The 17,732-nt window shown below is 56.1% G+C and overlaps 1 protein-coding gene across 5 annotated transcripts in view; it reads right to left on the bottom strand.

The window, feature by feature from the left end:
* Casz1 (castor zinc finger 1) overlaps positions 1-17,732 on the bottom strand; it is a 141,028-nt gene that overhangs the window by 100,385 nt on the left and 22,911 nt on the right. For all 5 annotated transcript variants that reach the window (XM_058572663.1, XM_046424784.2, XM_058572664.1 and 2 more), the window contains exon 2: positions 9,020-9,167. The gene's annotated coding sequence lies outside the window, so the exon portion shown is untranslated. The remainder of the gene's footprint in view (positions 1-9,019; positions 9,168-17,732) is intronic.

Here is a 17,732-nt window from a genome sequence, read left to right as displayed (position 1 = left end):
GAGACGGGGCAAGGGAGGACCGAGTCTGCCCCTAATTCTTCCAAGCATCAAGAGATGACAGCCACAAAACACTGACCGAAACCCCAAACAACCCAGGCCTGCGGGACTCTGTTCACTGGGGTCACCGCGGACATCCCTGTTGGCACTTCTGAGTTCTAGAGGAGGTGATGGACTCTGTGATGCATGTCTGTGGCCTCCAGACAGACAGCCTGCATGCAGGCGGGCTCACCTGGCCAGTGACATCGCCTAACAGAACAGCTGAGTCCTGGTGGGCAGGGGGCTCAACAGAGGCAGAGTCAAGGCCTGGAGCCACAGCCCTGGATAGCCTCGGCAGGTCCGAGGCCCAGGAGCCAGGGACGGCCCCCCGTACCAAGTCCTGCACCATGACCAGGGCCTAGCCTCTGTGTGACCTGGGCTTCAGTGGGTAGAACTGCTTCGCTCTTCCAGGAAGTGCCTTGCCACTTATACAGTGGGGCTCAGTGGGACTCCCTGGGGTGGCTGTGAGGATGGGGGCCTGTGCTCAGTGAAAGGCCTGCTCACAGTTAGCACCCCGAAAATGTTAGCTGTGCTTGTCACTGTGTCACTGCTATTATTTTCATATGCATCACTCTTTTTTTTTTTTTTTTTTTCTGGTACCAGGGATTGAACCCAGGGGCGTTTAACCACTGAGCCACATCCCCAGCCCTTTTTTGTATTTTATTAGAGACAGAATCGCACTGAGTTCCTTAGGTCTTCGTGAGTTGCTGAGGCTGGCTTTGAACTCTCCATCCTCCTGCCTCAGCCTCTGGAGCTGCTGGGACTGCAGGTGCCCGCCACCGCACCCGGCAGCATCACTGTCTTTGATTCCAAAGTCCTTGTAGACAGAACTTCAAGGAAATGGAGAAGACCTGAGCTTGCAGCCTACAAAAGCCAGATTTCCTAAATTCTTCATCCCCAGAATCAAAATTAGTGAGGATGGGGTGAGGGGGATTTGATTAGAGGCCGTGAGGGATCTGGCCAGGTCGCATGAGCTGCAGTGACCCAGAACTAGCCCACTCGGGATCCAATGTGCGTGGACCTGAGAGTATCCGGTAGAGGACGGGCAGGTGACAGGCCCTTCCGGCCCCATCTTTTGGGGGCTGGTCTTTGGGGTGAAGCATATTTATCTAGGGCAGCAAGGGTTAACGCTGGGGCTGGGATAGGCCAGGCAGCACGGAGCACTCCCTGTTTATTAATAAGCTATTTATCACCAGCTTTGCTTTTAATGCCATTTGGGCTTAATGTCGTTAATGAAATATAAATACCCACGCTAACGATGTCGGTCAGAGGCAGCACGGGCAGCAGACGGCTCGAGAACCAGGGCCAAACCACCGGGCACGCTGGGGAAGAGGCTGAGAGCTCAGGAAGCGGAAGAGGTTCCCACCAGCTCGGCACCCCCGGCCCCGACTGCTCGCACCACAGACTCCCTGGCTGGCTGTGCCGGGAAAGGCTGGAGGAGGCGGCCCAGCGGGGAGAGGGGGCCTCCCCGGGCGCAGATGCTGTTAACTCCTAGAGCACAGAGCCGGGGCCCGCGCGCTCCCACCTCAGGGCAGTGCCCGCCTGGCATCAGGCCCCTTGGCTGCAGGAGGCTGGACTTCCACCAGCTGGCAGCTGGCCTCTCTCGCTGCCTTGAGCTCCCTGACCACGAGGAACACAGCCAGGGTGACAGGGGTCACGAGAGCCAGCAGGCTGGACCCCATCAAGCTTTCCAATAAAGACCCGCCCCTCCTGCCCTTAGAGTGACATCCTGGGCAGCCAGCCCGGCTGAACGGTGTGTCCTTCCTGAGAAGCCAGCACTCTGCTCTGTGGCCGTGCCGGTGGGCATGGGGAGGTCAGCAACGGGTATCTCTGTTCAGTGCCCAGAAACCTGGAACAAGGAGGGGCCCTGCATAGCAGGCTGTTGTCCCTGACCTTGTATGTGACCTGGCCTGGCCCCTCCCACACAGGAGGCCACCCCTGCTCAGAACAAATGCCCTCAGTGGACAACCACCCAACCCAGATTACCCAGAAACTTCAAGCCTTCCCCTTAGGCGCAGGCTGGATTTCCTAGATGCCAGCCTCCCCTGGGACAGGTGGCCGGGGGGCACTGCTCCCTCGCTTGGGGCCACAGATGTTCCAGAGGGGACTTAGACTCTAAGCATCCAAGGACCACCTGGGCCCAACAGGTTGGAAGACAGGCAAGTGGCCGACATCTGTCCTCCTCGTCCTCCTCTCCCTGTACTGTGACAATGAGGTCACCAGGACCCCAGCCTCACCCTGCTTGAAAAAGCCCCAGGTGGCTCCCCAGGAAGTGCCACCTCTTCTAAAGGGAGCCCCAAAGCCTCTGGCCCTCCTCTCAGGTTTGCTAGAGGAAACGTGGAAGCAGAGTGTCTCATACACAACGAAGACACCTTTAGTGGGAGCCGATCGCCAACAGCCCACGGAACGTACTCGTGCTGAAGATGGGGTGCAGGTCACCTGAGGCTCGGCCACACCCGTGTCCTGCATTATACTTGCTAATGCTGGCCATGGTATCCCAGCTCCTCAGGTGGGGACAGTTTCTGGCAGGTGACAAGACCATAAGAGGCAGCAGAGGAGAGCAGAGTCCTTGCCTGTCTGGGGACAGTGGAGTCCTCTAGGAGGCTCCTTTCCCATCTCTCCCCTTCCTCTTCCCTCACTGGCCACTCCTATACTGCCCCATGCCATGGCTCACCTGTGGGGGTCCCCCCTCCCTGAACACCCCCCCCCAAAGTCACCTCCAGGTCCCTGAGGAGCATGGGGCTCATTTGCTGGGGCTTGGTGGAGCTCAGCTCCGAGGCTAATCCCCTGGGTGGCTCCTGTCAGATTATTAATTAGCTAAAGCGGATCGGTCCTGAAACAACATGCGCTTGGACTTCAGATAAAGCAGGCCAGGGAAGCCAGGCGGGGGGCTGCTTAAAGTGACAAGACCCTGATGGTGAACTGCTCCCAGGGAAGAGGCTGAGGCTGGGGCTGAGTGAGTTCCAGATACACCCCCCAGCACCCTCTGGCCCATCCCAGATTGAAATGTTGCTAGAGTGCCTCCAAGGGGTGTGTGTGGGGGGGGGGGGAGGCGGACTCTGCACATAGGGGACCATGAGAGGAGGGGACAGTGACAATAGGGTCTTGTTTTTTAATAAAGAGCTTGTGCCTAATCAGATCATGTCAGTCAGAGCTCTTCAAAAAGCATCTCGTTTTACTCGGGGTAACAGCCAGAGTTCTCACGATGGCCTGCCAGGCTTGTAGGATCTGTGGACCGCACCCCCCTGCCCCAGCCTTGATCTCCAGGTCACTCCTTCCCAGCCACCCTGGCCTCCCTGCTGTCCTCCTGCCTCTGGGGCCTCACAGCTGCTGTTCCCCTGGACAAGAACACTCTTCCTCCAGATAACAACCAGGGTGACCACGGCCTCCCTTCTGTTTTGTCTCCGCCCTAATGTTACCACCTCAGTGACCCTTTCCCCCAGAAGCCACATCTAAAATCACCAACATCCACTTGCCCACCCTACCCGTTCCATTCCCGGGAGCTGCTTTAATTTTCTCTTTAACACGTCACCAATGAACATCTCCTTTCCTTCCTGATGCCCTGGACGGTCTGTTTCCCTCCCACCAGCATGTAAATTCCACGAGGGTGGGAATCCTCACCTCTCTATGTACTGTTGCACTTTCAGTGTCTAAAACATGGGTATGCAGTGGTGCTCAATGGCAACTGATTAATGAATGAAACCGGAGGTGAACGAGCAGAGGTTGGAGGTCAGGACTGGACCACCAGCTCCTCTGGTTCTGAGCCCATGTGGCTGAGCCCTGTCCACCCCAGGACCACTTCCTCTCCCCTGACCCTATCTGACCCACCCTTTCTGGTTCTGGCCCTTACACTAGGTGCCACACGTGCCCTGCTCCTAAGCATTTCCGCTCAGCTGCATTTCCAGATTCTGGTCTTCTGAGGGGTCACCTCGGGGACCCACCTACATGCCATTCAGATCCCCTTTCCCAGCTGCAACTGCTCCTCTCTGCCCCGGGGAACGGCAAAGGGTGGTGACAAGCGGGAACATCAGGACGCACAGCTGCTTCCCGGGCCCAACTCAGCGGCTGGTGAGCTCCTGGGCTTGGATTGTTTTGACTTGAGTCGGTGAAGCTGAAATACTGAGTCACAATGGCCCTAAACTTCATTACCAGCTCTTAACCCAGATTACTAAGGGAAAAAAAAAAAGTTGCTTTTAATTGCTTTTCTCGATTAGCATTTCTGGAAAAGGAACTAGTGTTTAATTACACCTCCTCTCCTCTCCCACCCCGGCCACAGCGGTCTCAACCCCAGACTAGCAGAGCAAGGCTCAGGGTCGGACAAGCCTCCTGCTCCCGAGGGAAGTCAACCAAACCCAAGAGAAAACATGGGTGGGGAGCAGAAGGTGAGGATCACTCCAAGGCCCCATGTGACAGAGAACAAGCAGCAAATGGCGTGGGGGGTGAGTGTGTGTCACCATCAAGGACCTGGGAGATGGACTTCAAGGGTCCCACTGGTGGCTCATGCCTTGGTCCAGCGACCTCTGACTTAAGGACTCTCACCTGGATCAGGTCTGTATCTCTGTAGATTCTGGAATGAAAGAGGCCAAGGGGACGCTGGTGGGACAGCAGGAGCCCACAGGTCTACACGGGAAGGGGACGCGTGCCCAGCCTCCGGGGCTCCTCTGTTACTGGTATTTTTTTGCTGCAGGCACCCAGAGGCCACAGGGACTGAGGCCGAGCATCTCCCCTGGTCCTTAAGGTGTCAGCGCTCCTAAAGCCATCGTTGTTCTGCTCGAGCAACCCTGGCACCAGATGAGACCCCCAGGAGCTCTACACAGGGCAGGTGCTGCCAGACCTGCCAGCCCACGTCCCTGAGTCAGTGCCTGGGGTAGCGGGGGCTTCCAATTCTATAAGGAAAAACTGAAGGGCCAAGGGCGGGGCGCCTGTGCCATCAGACAGAATTCCTACCCAGATTAGAACCAGAACCATCAGTGGCTCTTTCCAAACCTTCTCCCAGTCACAACCCCTCACGGGGCTGCACCACTGGAACCCACTCATCCTCCTGAGCTCTGCGTCACCCAGGGTGGTGGAGAACATGGCCCCACATCCCTCTCCGGAACCCACCTCTCTGCTTCCCCCACCGCAGCTGCGTGCTCTGGAGCTGCCAGCCTCACATCAGATCAAAGCCCCGGAGGATGGCATTAGAACTGTCCAGTCCAGTTAGGAGTGAAGGTCATGGATCTAGTGCAGACCATGGAGGCAGAAAGCAGAAAAGCCTCCCACGTGTGCACAGACGCACCCTCCCCCAGGGCCAGCAGGCACGCCCAGGAGGACTGGCTGGCGGCCCCCTCCGAGCCAGGCTGAGGCACCAGCTGTGGGCCTGGGACATCCCTGTCACCCCCTGCCAGCCGCCACCAGCTTGCCCTTCTGCTCCCTCCCATTACTTCCCTGGAGGTCAGGTCTCCAGAGCTTCCTGGAGGACTGAGCTGCTGTGTCACATATTGCTTCCCACTCGGGACACCCCTGATGCCCCCTGCGAAACGTAGCTGGCCTGCCCTTCCTGTCACGCCCCCTGGAGGTCAGGCCTCCAGAGCTTCCTGGAGGGCTGAGCTGGCCCATATGGCTGGGGGTGTGTTGCCAGCACGGGCAAGTGCACATGGGGCTCAGCAGCCGGTGGTGACAGCTTCACGCTTGTGCCAGCCAGGCCTTTGGCTTGCTACCGAATTACATGGCAGTACCCAGGGCTGCACAAAGCCTGTGGGGGTGGGGGGAGTCGGGGATTGCCTCACTGTCACAGCACCAGGCTGGGCTTGCCTCCTCCTGCCTGGTCCTTGCAGATGATGTCAGGACCTGGGGTAGTGGAGTCCACGACAGAGGCCCCAGAAAAAGTCACAGGGCCTGAGTTCAAGTCTGATGGGCCACCTAGGAAAATGCACAGCTTTCCACGAGGAAAGACCCCCCCCAAGAGGGCCGGGGCTGTAGCTCAGTGGCAGGGTGCTTGCCTAACATGTGTGAGGCACTGGGTTCAAGTCTCAGCACCACATAAAATAAAGAAAGAAAAATATTGTGTCCATCGACAACTAAAATAAATAAATAAAAGACCCCCAAGATCTCTGCAGATGTGCAAGAGCAGGCAGCTGAAATGGGTCCCATGGACATGACCAGGTCTTAGACAGTCCCATTTCTCAGCCTCAGAGCTGATCAACTGAGGGTCTATATGACCAGGCACGAAGGAAAAGGTTCAGGAGCTCAGAAGACAGACCACATGTAAAGCCCCACTGAGAGAAACTCTACGGGTGTCTGTGCCCAACCTCAGACCCAGCACAGGACCCCTGGAACAAAAGCCCAAAGCTGGTGTCGTGCAGAGTCGTAGGGCTGAAAGCATCGCCAGCATGGAAGTCACAGCCTGCTCCAAGGCTGGCTGCTGGAGGCGGACCAAGGGGCACCCAAGCCCTTCAGGACTTGCTTGGCCACCGGCTTGGTTCCAAGATGGCGCCCCTCCTCCAACCCACAAGGTGTTAACTGTCTAAGAGCCATGGGTCTCTTGGCACTGTCAGAAAGAAGACGCAGGCCACACCCCAGGGGCTCAGAACCCTGGAGGCGTGCTGACCCCTCCTTCCCTCACCCCATTCAATCCACTGGTAAGTTCCACTAACTCTGCCTCTGGGCACACAGCTTCCATCCAGGCCCCTCACTCCTCCCGTCCCCTGGCCTCCTGGTTTCTTCCCTTGCCGCCATTCTGATGCATGCTTCCCAGGACACCCTCACACTTTTTTTTCTGGGGACTGGGGACTGAACCCAGAGGCCCTTTACCACCCAGCCACACCCACAGCCCTTTTTATTTTATTCTTGATAAGTTGCCCAGGCTGGCCTCAAACCTGAGATCCTCCTGCCTCAGCCTCCTGAGTGGCTGGGATTACAGGAATGCGCCAGGGCATCTGGTTTCCGGCTGTCTTTAAAAAACAAAAAGCATCTCACTACCTCCTTCCTTAAGGTGCCCCTAGGGGACATCCTGTCACCCAAGAATAAAATCCCACCTTCTCCCCTGACACTTTACGCCCTACACATCCAGGACCCTGCCCTATCTACCTCCCGGCCACTTGGCCTTTCCTCCTGGACACTGAACGTAGTGAGTTCCTCCCTCCTTAGGACTTTTTTTTTTTTGAGAGAGAGAGAGAGAGAGAGAGAGAATTTTTTTTTTTAATACTTATTTTTTAGTTTTCGGCGGACACAACATCTTTGTTTGTATGTGGTGCTGAGGATCGAACCCGGGCCGCACGCATGCCAGGCGAGCGCGCTACTGCTTGAGCCACATCCCCAGCCCCTCCTTAGGACTTTTAAACTACCTGTTCTCCCTTTCTGGAATATTCTCCTGCCTGCTCTTCAGATGGCTGTCCACTTCCTGTCCTTCATCTCAGCTGTCCCCTCAGAGGCCTCCTCTGTGCATCCTGCCTTAAGTGCCCCGGGCACATTCCATTCAGCACCAAGTCTTTGTTCAGTTTTGTGGGTGTGCTGGTTGTCACCTCTGCTACAGGAACTTGGTGAGAGCAGGGGTTTCTTGTCCACTTTGTCTATGGGGGAGAGAGTGGCAGACACCAGACCCTCTGTGACTGTAGGATAAATGTGACCAGATCTCGCAGAGAATAGCCAGAAATTGGGAGACGCTAAGCCAGGCCTGTGGACCAGACTGAGCCCAGTCTTGGCTCCCTCGCCCATGCTGTGGTCAGGCTGGATGCCTCTGAGACCAGGGGTCACCCTGCCATGAGAACCCCAGGCTGTGGCCAAGCCCGTCACTGGAAACGGACGGGTAAGTGAGGCGGGACTCGGTGACCACATTCCCTCTCGGAGCCCGCAGGGTTCCCAAGCTTCATTATCAAGCCCAAGACAGCCAATGCCAGGATGTGGGAGTCCCACCGGACCTGCTGGGCCCCTACCCTGTGCCGGGTGCAAATCCCAGCTGGCACGGCCCCTGGGAGCCAACAGTGAGTGGAAACTTCAGAAAGGGAAAAACTAATGGGCATGTTTTGCCCAGAGAAAGAAGAAAACAAAAAGCCTGCCACCAAGAAGAGAAGAGGCGAACCTGTCCCCTCAGAGGGGCACTCGGGCAGCCTCTGGAGCAGGGCGCAGGGTGGGCTGGGAGCCAACCTGAGGCTCCCGCCTTCCCAACAGTCATCATCAGAGAGGGCAGAGATGGCAGGAAGAGCTCCAGGAGAGGCAGAGGTACAGATGCTGGCACCGAATGCAAGCAAGACCTCGCAGCCACCAATCCCCCCACGTGGCCTTTTTCAGGTGACAACAGGACAACAGCAGCACACCTTAGGTACAGATGGACCGATTCCTGGAGCCCGATCACATCCTGGATGCCAGGAAGAAGAGTCTCAGCCACATGTCGCTCCACCCCAGCAACCAAAGGCCACGTTTGCATCTGATTTGCAATCCCTGGGTTGTATTCAGGGCTCCTACTAGTCCCCAAGGAGGCCTGGCTGGAGCCACCCAAGAGAGCCCCAGTGGGTCTCCCCAGGCTGAGCCCAGAGCTCAGAGAAGCCTCTGCCCATACAGAAAGGTCCCTGAGATGAAGTTCAGAGATGACCCGATGCCTAGATCCAGGATGGCTATCTGACAGGCGGAGGCCTCACCTGACACCCTGGCCCGCTCACGCCATACCATCCAGTGTCACCCACAGGACCACTGGGAGGACTCTTTAGGGTCAGTTACTCCAACTTGCTATGTTCCAGGTAAGAAAATGGAGATTCAGGGGGAGCTGGCAGTGAGCTGCTGGCAAAGCCCAGACTAAGTTGCAGGTGCCCGGCTCCTAGACCAGGGCCCTCTCCTCACCCTCATGTTCTTTTCACTTTCACCTATGCTGCATAAGCCACCACCACCCAGGCTGGAACCCACTGAGAAAGGGTGGCCTAGGGCCTACGCATTTCCCATCCTAAGGCGCAACCCCCAAACTGGCCGGCCCACTCTTCCCAGGGGCACCTTGGGAACCAAGAGCAGCTACCTTTGCATCCCAAGAGGCTGGGGTCTGAAGTCCATTCCAACACGCACCACCTGGGAGTTGCAGGACCCCCTGTGAAGGAGGGGTTGGTGGCCAGGGCAGCTGGAAGGGCCAATGGGATCTTTGTCTTCTGTCACCAAGGTCTATGTGCCTACCAAAAAGAGAAAGGAAAACAGATTAGGCTACAGTTGGTGCCCACAAACCTGCTGCCCATAGGCGAACAAAGGAGGCAAGGTTCCGACACCTCGGGTGGTAACAAGCCAACAACATGTGACTCCTGGACCCTGCCTGTCAATCAGCAGGTGGCACTGCCACCGTGCATGCCACACTTGACCCGGTGACCAGTGTGCCCTTTGCACAATTATTAGCCAATTGCTATGCTAAGAATCAAACAGGGAGAGACAATACTAGGCCAATCAGGTGCCACTCTGGGAACAACAGAGGGGTCACACCCAAGGCTTGGTACCTGGGGTGAAAGGTCAGCCTGAGAATGAACCAAGCCAACACTGGAAACAGATGAGACCCATGCGACAGAACGGGCCCCTGAGCTCCCTAACCCTGCTGCCCTCCAGATTGCCCTGGGCCAGCTCCCGGCTGCCCCAGACCCCCAGGGGTTATGGAGTCTGCAAACCCAGCATTAAGCAGGGCCTGGGCAGCTGCGCGGGATGGTCAACTCGGTTTCTTCTCTCCTTTTCCCCGCTCCCCTCTGCTGTGGAGCTGGGTCATCTCATAAAAAAGAAAAGAGGGCGTGGGCAAACGCCCTGGAAGGAGGCAGCTGAGATTCATCTGTGATAGGTGCTGGGCCAAAAAAACAAAAAAAAAGTGGCCAAAGAAAGTTGGTGCCCTGCTACCGGCAACCTTTGTGTCAATTTAAGCAAATATTGTGGTGTTTCCATGGTGATCCCTGTTTTGAATATCCACTACACTCACTTTTTAAAGGGCTTTTCCTGTTTGCGTTTCAACTTCAAACCTGTAAATATTTTCAGCCTTTTGAGAAAAAACGAGCCCGTGTGCGTGCAAACACAAACACACGCCCGAACCTGGCGCACAACTTCCCAAAGTGGCGGCCCAGCCTCATGATGTAAGAGCAGGGTGCAGGGAATCCCGGGGCAACTCTGCCCACTCTCACCCCCACCCTGCGTATGAAGCTGGCACTGAAATCCGGGTCCTTCTCTTCCTCCTCTCCTGGGGGACTGTGACATCTATGACGGTCAACGGCAGTGTGCTCCCCAAGTGTGTGAGCGGGCCTGGCCCTGTTTGCAGTGAGTGGCATGGAGTGGGCAGCTGCCTGGCAGGTTCTCCAACTTGGCCCGGGGCCTCGGAGGCCCCAGGGGGCCTCCCTGGAGAGCTAAGTGCTCCTCTCCTGCCACCCAAGGCTGGGCCTGAGTGGAAGGGAGTGGGCTCTGCAGGCTTCGGCACAAGCTCCTCCCCTCTGGTGGGGCGATGCCACCCAGGCCAGCTCCCTGGGCCAGTGTAGAGATGGAAGGTGACAGCAGTCCAGGGTGGACTGGCCTGGCTCCCACCCCACCCTCAGCACCACACAGGGTTAACGGCGGGTTTCCTGGTTTCCATGGAGTCCTGCCAGGCCCCTAATGTGAGTTTCGTGTGATTTGGGGGAAGTGGATTTCCTTTGTTTTCCAGTTTGGGAATATTTTTTTTCTTTAAAAAAGAGGAAAAAACACTTTAATGGGAACTTCAGGGCCACTGGGAGACTCAGTCCTCTGGGCTCTGACACTCCTCCTCCAGTTAGTCCAGAATCCCTGGAAGCTCCCGAAGCACACCCACGGATTCACGGCTCTGGGTGTGGGGGGTGCCTTGGACCACCGACGGCTGCTGCCCCCAGAATGCCTGCCTGCAGGGGTTCCACCTCAGGGTCCTCAGACTCCACCCAAAGCCAGCTTCTGACATGGGGGGGTGACACTCCCAGCTCCCAGCTTTGCAGAAGGGACACGGTATTTCCCTAGAGAAAAGGTCAAGAGAAACACGCTACCTCCCAACTTCTGGAAGGAGCTGGTGGACCAGAGTCTGACCCCACACCCAAGCTGCACTCCCAGTGTCTCACGCCTGGTTCTGAAGGGGGTCTAGTGACAGGGTAAGAGGGGTCTCCAGACCCTAGGGAGCCTAGTCTGACCTCTTCCTGCCAACAGAGGAACCTGAGGGGCAGAGGGAGCTTCAATCAAATAAAGGGTGTGGCCAGGCCTCTTCCTGCTCCTCCTCAGTCTTCCCCATTCCTGCCATCCCCCAGCCCAGCCAGGGTGTGGCCTTACTCTGGGACTGTCCCCAAACCAAGTGGCCTGACCCATTTACCAAACCAGGGCACAGGCCTTGGGGCCTTTCATGCACCGGGGTTCTCCCACGACACAGGCCCCAGGGGCCATGGCAGCAGCACAAATCCCGGTCAGTAGGTGCAGAGCCCAGAGTGCGGATCTCCGACCAGCAGCCCCGGGGGGGGGGGGGGGGGGGGGGAAGGGGCGAGAAGCCAGATGCAGTTACAGAAATAACCCTGGGCCAAGGATCAGAGATGTGGGTCTGAGGCCCAGTTCTGCCACTTAACCCAGTGTGGGCCTTTCGCCGAGCCGGCTAATCTCCCAGGGCTCCGTTTCCTCACCAGTCACCTGGAAGGAGAAGGAAGGAAGGAAGGAAGGAGAGGAGGTCCCCCAGGCTGTGGGGAGACCTGGCAAAGGCTGAGAGGGGCGCTGCCACCACCTTCTCCTTCCACGCTTCAGGGAATCTAGCGCTCGAGAGGTCACGTGCCCCTCGACTCTGCTCCTGGCACATCCGTAGTCCCTGCGTTTGAATCCACGCTGGACTGAAGTAATTTGTTCATGGGTCTGTCTCGCCTTGGGTTCCTAACTCCTCGAGGGCAGAGACCAGGTCTTAATTATCTTTGTGTCGGCACTTAGCAGAACAGCTGGCCCACAGTGGGTGGCCTAAGTGCTGGTGGAACTGAACGAGTCCCTGATCTCAAGTCGGAATCAGACGGGCCTAGTGTGGCTTCTCCCTCTTCCCAACAGAAAGTTTCATGGGCAGTTTCCACTCTCCCTTCTGTTGAGCTCCCTAGGCCCAACCTGCGATTTGACTTCTCTGCCTCCCTCATGATCCCTGTGAATTCATGACTTTCAGGTCTGAGGGGACCACTTGGCTACTTGATCCTCCTCCAATCAATTCCAAGAAGAACTGACTGAGCACCTACTATGTGCCCGGGAGCATGCTGGGAATAGAGAGCACTGGATGAGTGGCTCTCCCCTCTGCCAATTGGCCTGCGTGAGAACTAATATAAACTAACCAGATGCCAAGCCCCATGCCAAGTGCTCTACACGCATGATCCTGCCCAGTCTTTACAACACGAAGGCAGGAGCAATTACGGTCCCCAGGGAGAGATCAGGGATAGCAGGTACAGAGATACGGAGCAACTGGGCAAAGGTCACACCACTCACAGGAGCTGAAGCCAGGCCTGGGCTTGGAGAATGCGGGCCAAACTCACCTGCTCCTCCTCCTCCTCTCCCCATGATCTTAGCACCCACTCCACCTGATGCCACTTCCCTTCCTGAATCTCAGTTCCCACAGCCTTGAACAGCTTTCCAGCAAGTCCCCCAGGGCCTCCAGAATGCACTCAGTTGGACACCACAGCCAAAGACAAGGGCCGTGCTCAGCCGCTCTGGCTGGGCTGAACATGGGGACGGACAGGCCCAGGGCCGCACACCTGGTGTGCAGGCCAAACCCTGGGCCTGCCTGGGAAATGGGGTCTCAGCTGTGGGCATACTCATTGCTGCCTGTCATCTGATGGGATGGGGACGAGGAAGCCACTCAGGAGAGGGCCACTCCAAGGAGGCTCTATCGGGTAGGACAACTTTCATTTCATCTCTACAGACAAGGGGGCAGGTGGAAGGGTGTTTTGGCGGAGGGAGGCAGAAGTCTCTGCTGCCTGCCCACATCGGGACCTCCCACCACCAACACCTGCTTAAGAGACCCTGGGTTGAGGAGCAGGGCCACAGGAGCCCTTGACTTTCACTTGGCGAATGTGCACAGGTAGGGAGCCCCCCCCACCCCCCCCCGCCACCTCTTCAAAGGAGAGGAGACACCAGGAGATGGCGGGGAAAGATCTACATTCGTGAGGACAGACAGCAGAAGATCAGCTGGGGTGGGGAAGGGACGGCGCTAATGAGCAGATTTCACAAACCACCCAGAGTGAAAACAAAAACACAGACGTGTGCGTTGCCCAACTTCGGGGCCGTATGGAAAAGGAGGGAAAAAAAAAACAATAAAAAAATCCACATCTTAATACAAAAATCCTACACGATGTGTTGCGGCATGAAAATGTTTTTCACCGCATTTTTCAACTGTGATCTCACACAGCCTACGACGGGTACGCCCAGCGCAGGAGGCACCCGATGATACACACGGCAAACACACGCTCCACCAAAACAAGGGCAGGCCGCGTTCCCATCGGCCCAGGCCGGCACCTCACGGCTTCCGGCGGCCTCTGGAGATGGCTGCATGACTCCAGGAAGGGCCCCCTTAGAAGGGGAGATAGACGGTGCCGAGGGAAGGCACCAGAACCCTGCAGGAGTGACTCCCAGCCAGCTGGTGCCGTGGCCTTTCCGCACCCTGGGTGCTGTCATGCTGCCCACGGGGGACAGGGAGGGGACCCGCAGCCCAGGGGCCCTTCCTAAGTGTCACTGGCCCCACAGTAACTATCTGTCTCCATTTTGTTCCACCCCCACCCGCCTTTTAATTGTTGGATGAGTTTACAGAGCCAGGTGCCAAAAACAATCAACTCCAGGGAGCAGAGTTAGACAAAAAAGGGCGTGTCGCCAGAGGGACACGGGTATCCATGGAAACCACCACCTTCACAGAGCCTAGGTGAAGCCCGTGTGAGGTGGACGGTGCAGGGTGGGGGCCACACTCCACCCAGAACAGGGCCCTGGAAAAGGCTGGGACTGCTGAGCAGCTGACCACCTGGAGGGTGGCGCTGCCTGAATGTGCCCCCCTGCGCCTACACACCGACAAACACACAGGAACACACACACTCACACACTCACACATGTATGCACATCTGCCACCCTCCAGATCCCTGATCGGCACGCCCAGGGCATGAAGGGTACAAGCTCCAGGTAGGAACCCGGGTTCCGCCACTCCTCAGCTGGGTGACCCTGGGTGAGTTCCTGTAGCCTGTCTGCACCTCAGTTTCCCCATCAGCAAAATGGAGACGTGATCGCTCCTCCTGAGTACAGTCGTGAGGATTAAATGATTTATTACGTGTAACATGCTGAGAAAAGTACCTAGCACATCGTACGTGCCATAAAGCATTTGATAAACCCAATAAATCAAAAAGCCTAAATGAAGTAGGGGGAGGTTTCTAGATTCTGCCATAAGAGAGGAGGAAAATAATAACCATTCATGTTTATTAAGCACTGTGTACTCAGGATTTTAATACATCAGTACCTATAATCATCACAAGAACTCAATGAGGTAGATGATTATCTCAACTGGAGAGTTGAGAAACAAAGACTCAGAGAGGGACACGTCCCACCCAAGGTCACACGCTGGGAAGTGATTTGAACTCAGAACCTTCTGACACCTAATTGCCACACTGCCTGGCAAGGGGAGGAGAAGTAAGAGGGGTATAGAGCGAGGCAGGAGGGTGGGCTTTTGGGGGGCTCTTTCCAACTGGGTGCACAGCAGTGAACCCCAACTTGCTCTTCCCAAGGTGACGAAGGAAACTAGAAATCCTCCGTGACGTGACTGCAGATGGGAGAAACAAGGAGCTGGGAAAAGATGAGGTGGCTAAGGGGCTCAGGCGTTCCTACCCAGGTCCTGACCCTTGGAGACCAATGCTGCCTTCCGAACCTTCCCTCCGCCCAGGCAGCACCTCCAGATTAGGTTGTCCTTGGAGGGAAAACAGTAGGATTTGGGGGCCCAGCTCCCAGAAATGGAGCCTCAAAGCCTGGGAAAGGTTTAGGTCAGAACCTTGTAAACAGCCCGATTTTCCACCTTCCCAGAGCCAGGCAGGTCCCTGGAGGGGCCAGAGCACAGTAAGGAGAGTATAGGGGAGCACAGGCCTCCCCAATTGCAGAGCCAGACAGGGAGGCCTGGAGGCCCAGAGCCACAGCCAGAGGCTGCTGGCCCTGGGAGGTTCTGTCCTCACTGTTCCAAGACCAGGTTTGGTGGCTCAGCCCTTTCTGCCATCGACCACCCAAACTCATTCAGATATTTCCTCTCTCACTTGCTTTTTAAAAAAAATTTAATGTTCTCTATAATTCATCCGTCCCAGAAGATAATCGATAGAGCCCGTAATGAAAATCTGAGCCATATTTTATGATCCGCTGCGAGCAGAAAGGGCCACATCAGCAGGTCCGGTTTCGGCTCTCCCTATCTGTCTTGCCCACTGCCCCGGGGATTACTTCCCCTGCCGACCCTGCCCAAAGCCCTCCACCCAGTGCTCTGCCCTTGGCCACACTGGGAGGACCATGACCCCAGCATCACCCCAATGCTCATTCGGCCAACCCAGCTACAGGATGGTCGCAGCCACTGCACGATCTTCCTAGGGTGGCTCTCCAACCTGGGATCTCCCGACACTCCCACCCTGGAATTCACAACCATCTTCAGTCAAGGTGCTTCTGGAAGGCTGAAGATCCTTCTAGGTTCGGGAGGACTGCACAGGCCTTGGGGAACCAGGCCAGCAGCCCCCCATGGTGGCATCCCCCATCAAGAAAGGCTGCCTTTCTCCTGGGGGTACTCTGGGGGCTCTGGGTATGGCTTGGACCCTCTGGAAAGTAGACGGTGGGTAATTATGGCTCATTTTTACTACCTCAAGCAAGTCCCTCCTCTCCCTGGTCTCCGGCCCTGTGAGGTGACAAGGTCTAGGGGAGGCATGGGGTGCCAAGGGGAGCAGCCCCTCCAGCCCTCCCAGGCAGGGGAGAAGAGTGCCCCACCCTTGCCCTGGCATCTCTGCTGGGAGCCAATCAGCAGGAGAGGTCTGCTTTTCCCAGAATCCCTCAGTGCCTAGCACCAATCAGAGAGCAGCACAATAAAGTGAGGAAGGGAGGACCCAGCACAGCCAATCAGAGCCCAGAGGATGTTCAAAGACCAGACCAGGAAGAGTGGATGGGGCCACATCGTGGACCACGACACAGCTATTAAGAGATGCTTTAAAAGAAGGGGAAGAAGCTCAGCAGTAGAGCCCTTGCCCTGATCCCCAGCTCCGCAAAAAATAATAACAACAAATTTTTAAAAAGAGGCATTTTTTAAAAAGGAGGAAATGGTCCAGTGGAAAACCTCAGATGGTTATGTCGTTCAGAGAGCTGCCCAGTAGAATTTCTGGTGCTGTTGAGATCAGCAGCCACTGGCCACATGTGGCTACTGAGCGCTTGGAATGTGGTGAATGTGACAGGCACAGAATTTTTAATTTTATTTAATTTTAATTAATTTAAGTTTAAATAGCCACATGTGGCCAGAGGCTAACTGTACTGGACATCACAGGTTGAGATAAATAATCTCATCCATGTAAAAATTTTTTTCTTAATGAAAAATTAAAAAGCCTCTTATCCCAAGGCAGTGGGGATAACCATTATTAACTATTGTAACAGAAATAGCTGATATTTAAGTGTGCCGTGTGCCCGTGTTAAATATTTTATGTGGGTGATCCCACAATCCTCAGCAGCTGACGAGGTGTGTATTATCATCACTCCCAACTTATAGATGAGGAGACTGAGGCTCAGAATTGCTAAGTAATTTGCCGAGAGTCACACTGCTGGGTGGCAGATCTGGGGCTTACAACCAAATCTTTCCATCTCCCTGACTCATACTTTCAATCACTACATTACCCACTTTTTAATTATTTTTTATACTTTTTTTTGGTATTTTCCAATTAGCCACAAGCATAAATTACAATTAAGGAGAAAATGTAATTTTTAGAGACTCTGAAAGGGGGCCTTTCCTTTTTCCCCAAGAGCAGAGCACGTCAGGAGGTTCCTGGGGCCCTGGCCAACTGGGACCCTGGCTGGTACATGGAAAAAGGAGCCAGCATTGCGGTCCCCTCTGTCCCACAAGCTCCTGCTGCCCTGTGCCCCATGCCCAGGAGGCCTAGAGTCCCCACCGATGCCGGGCCGAAGTGTCCCCAGCAGCCAGGCTGCCACGGGATCCAGCTTCCTCCCCGCCCCACCCTGAGTCAGTTCCTGACAGGTTTCTCGGCAGTTTTGCAATCTCGCCTGGGTCTACATCTTAAAGGTAGCAGGCCACGGTTTGTCTGCCAGCGTCAGCACACATCTCCCCTGCCCTGGACCACCCTCTCCACCACCTTCTGGAAGAGCCTGTGCTTCCACGGCCGTCAGGAACACAGGGCCAGCAGCCACCAGGCCTGGGCCACCTCCCAGCTGTGGCATGAGCATGGGGGCTCTTGTTGTGTCCAGGAGGGACAGTCATGGTCCCCCAATCCTTCCCCTCTGGGACTGGCCCCTGGGCCGAGAGCAACAGGGACAAAGAAGTTCCCCTTCAAAGGTCCCAGTTCTGAGCCCAGCTAGAAATGAAGTCAGAAAGACATACAACTCTGTCTTGGTGTTTTCCATAGCACCAATTTGGGGCAGGGGCCAGGGCGCGACTGCCCCCTGATCTGGCTTGTTTCAGCTTCCCCTCCCCGAGACACGCAGAGTGTTCTGGCTTCGGTGGTGCCGTGGGGGGTGCGGGCAGGAGGATAATGTCCTTACTTGGAAGTTTT

This window comes from Marmota monax, unplaced genomic scaffold, assembly GCF_021218885.2.
Source record: "Marmota monax isolate L192 unplaced genomic scaffold, Marmota_monax_Labrador192_F-V1.1 WCK01_AAM20220418_F8-fsc00080, whole genome shotgun sequence".
NCBI lineage: Eukaryota > Metazoa > Chordata > Mammalia > Rodentia > Sciuridae > Marmota > Marmota monax.
Note: the sequence above shows the minus strand (reverse complement) of the source record. Positions and strands in the feature narration are given on the sequence as shown.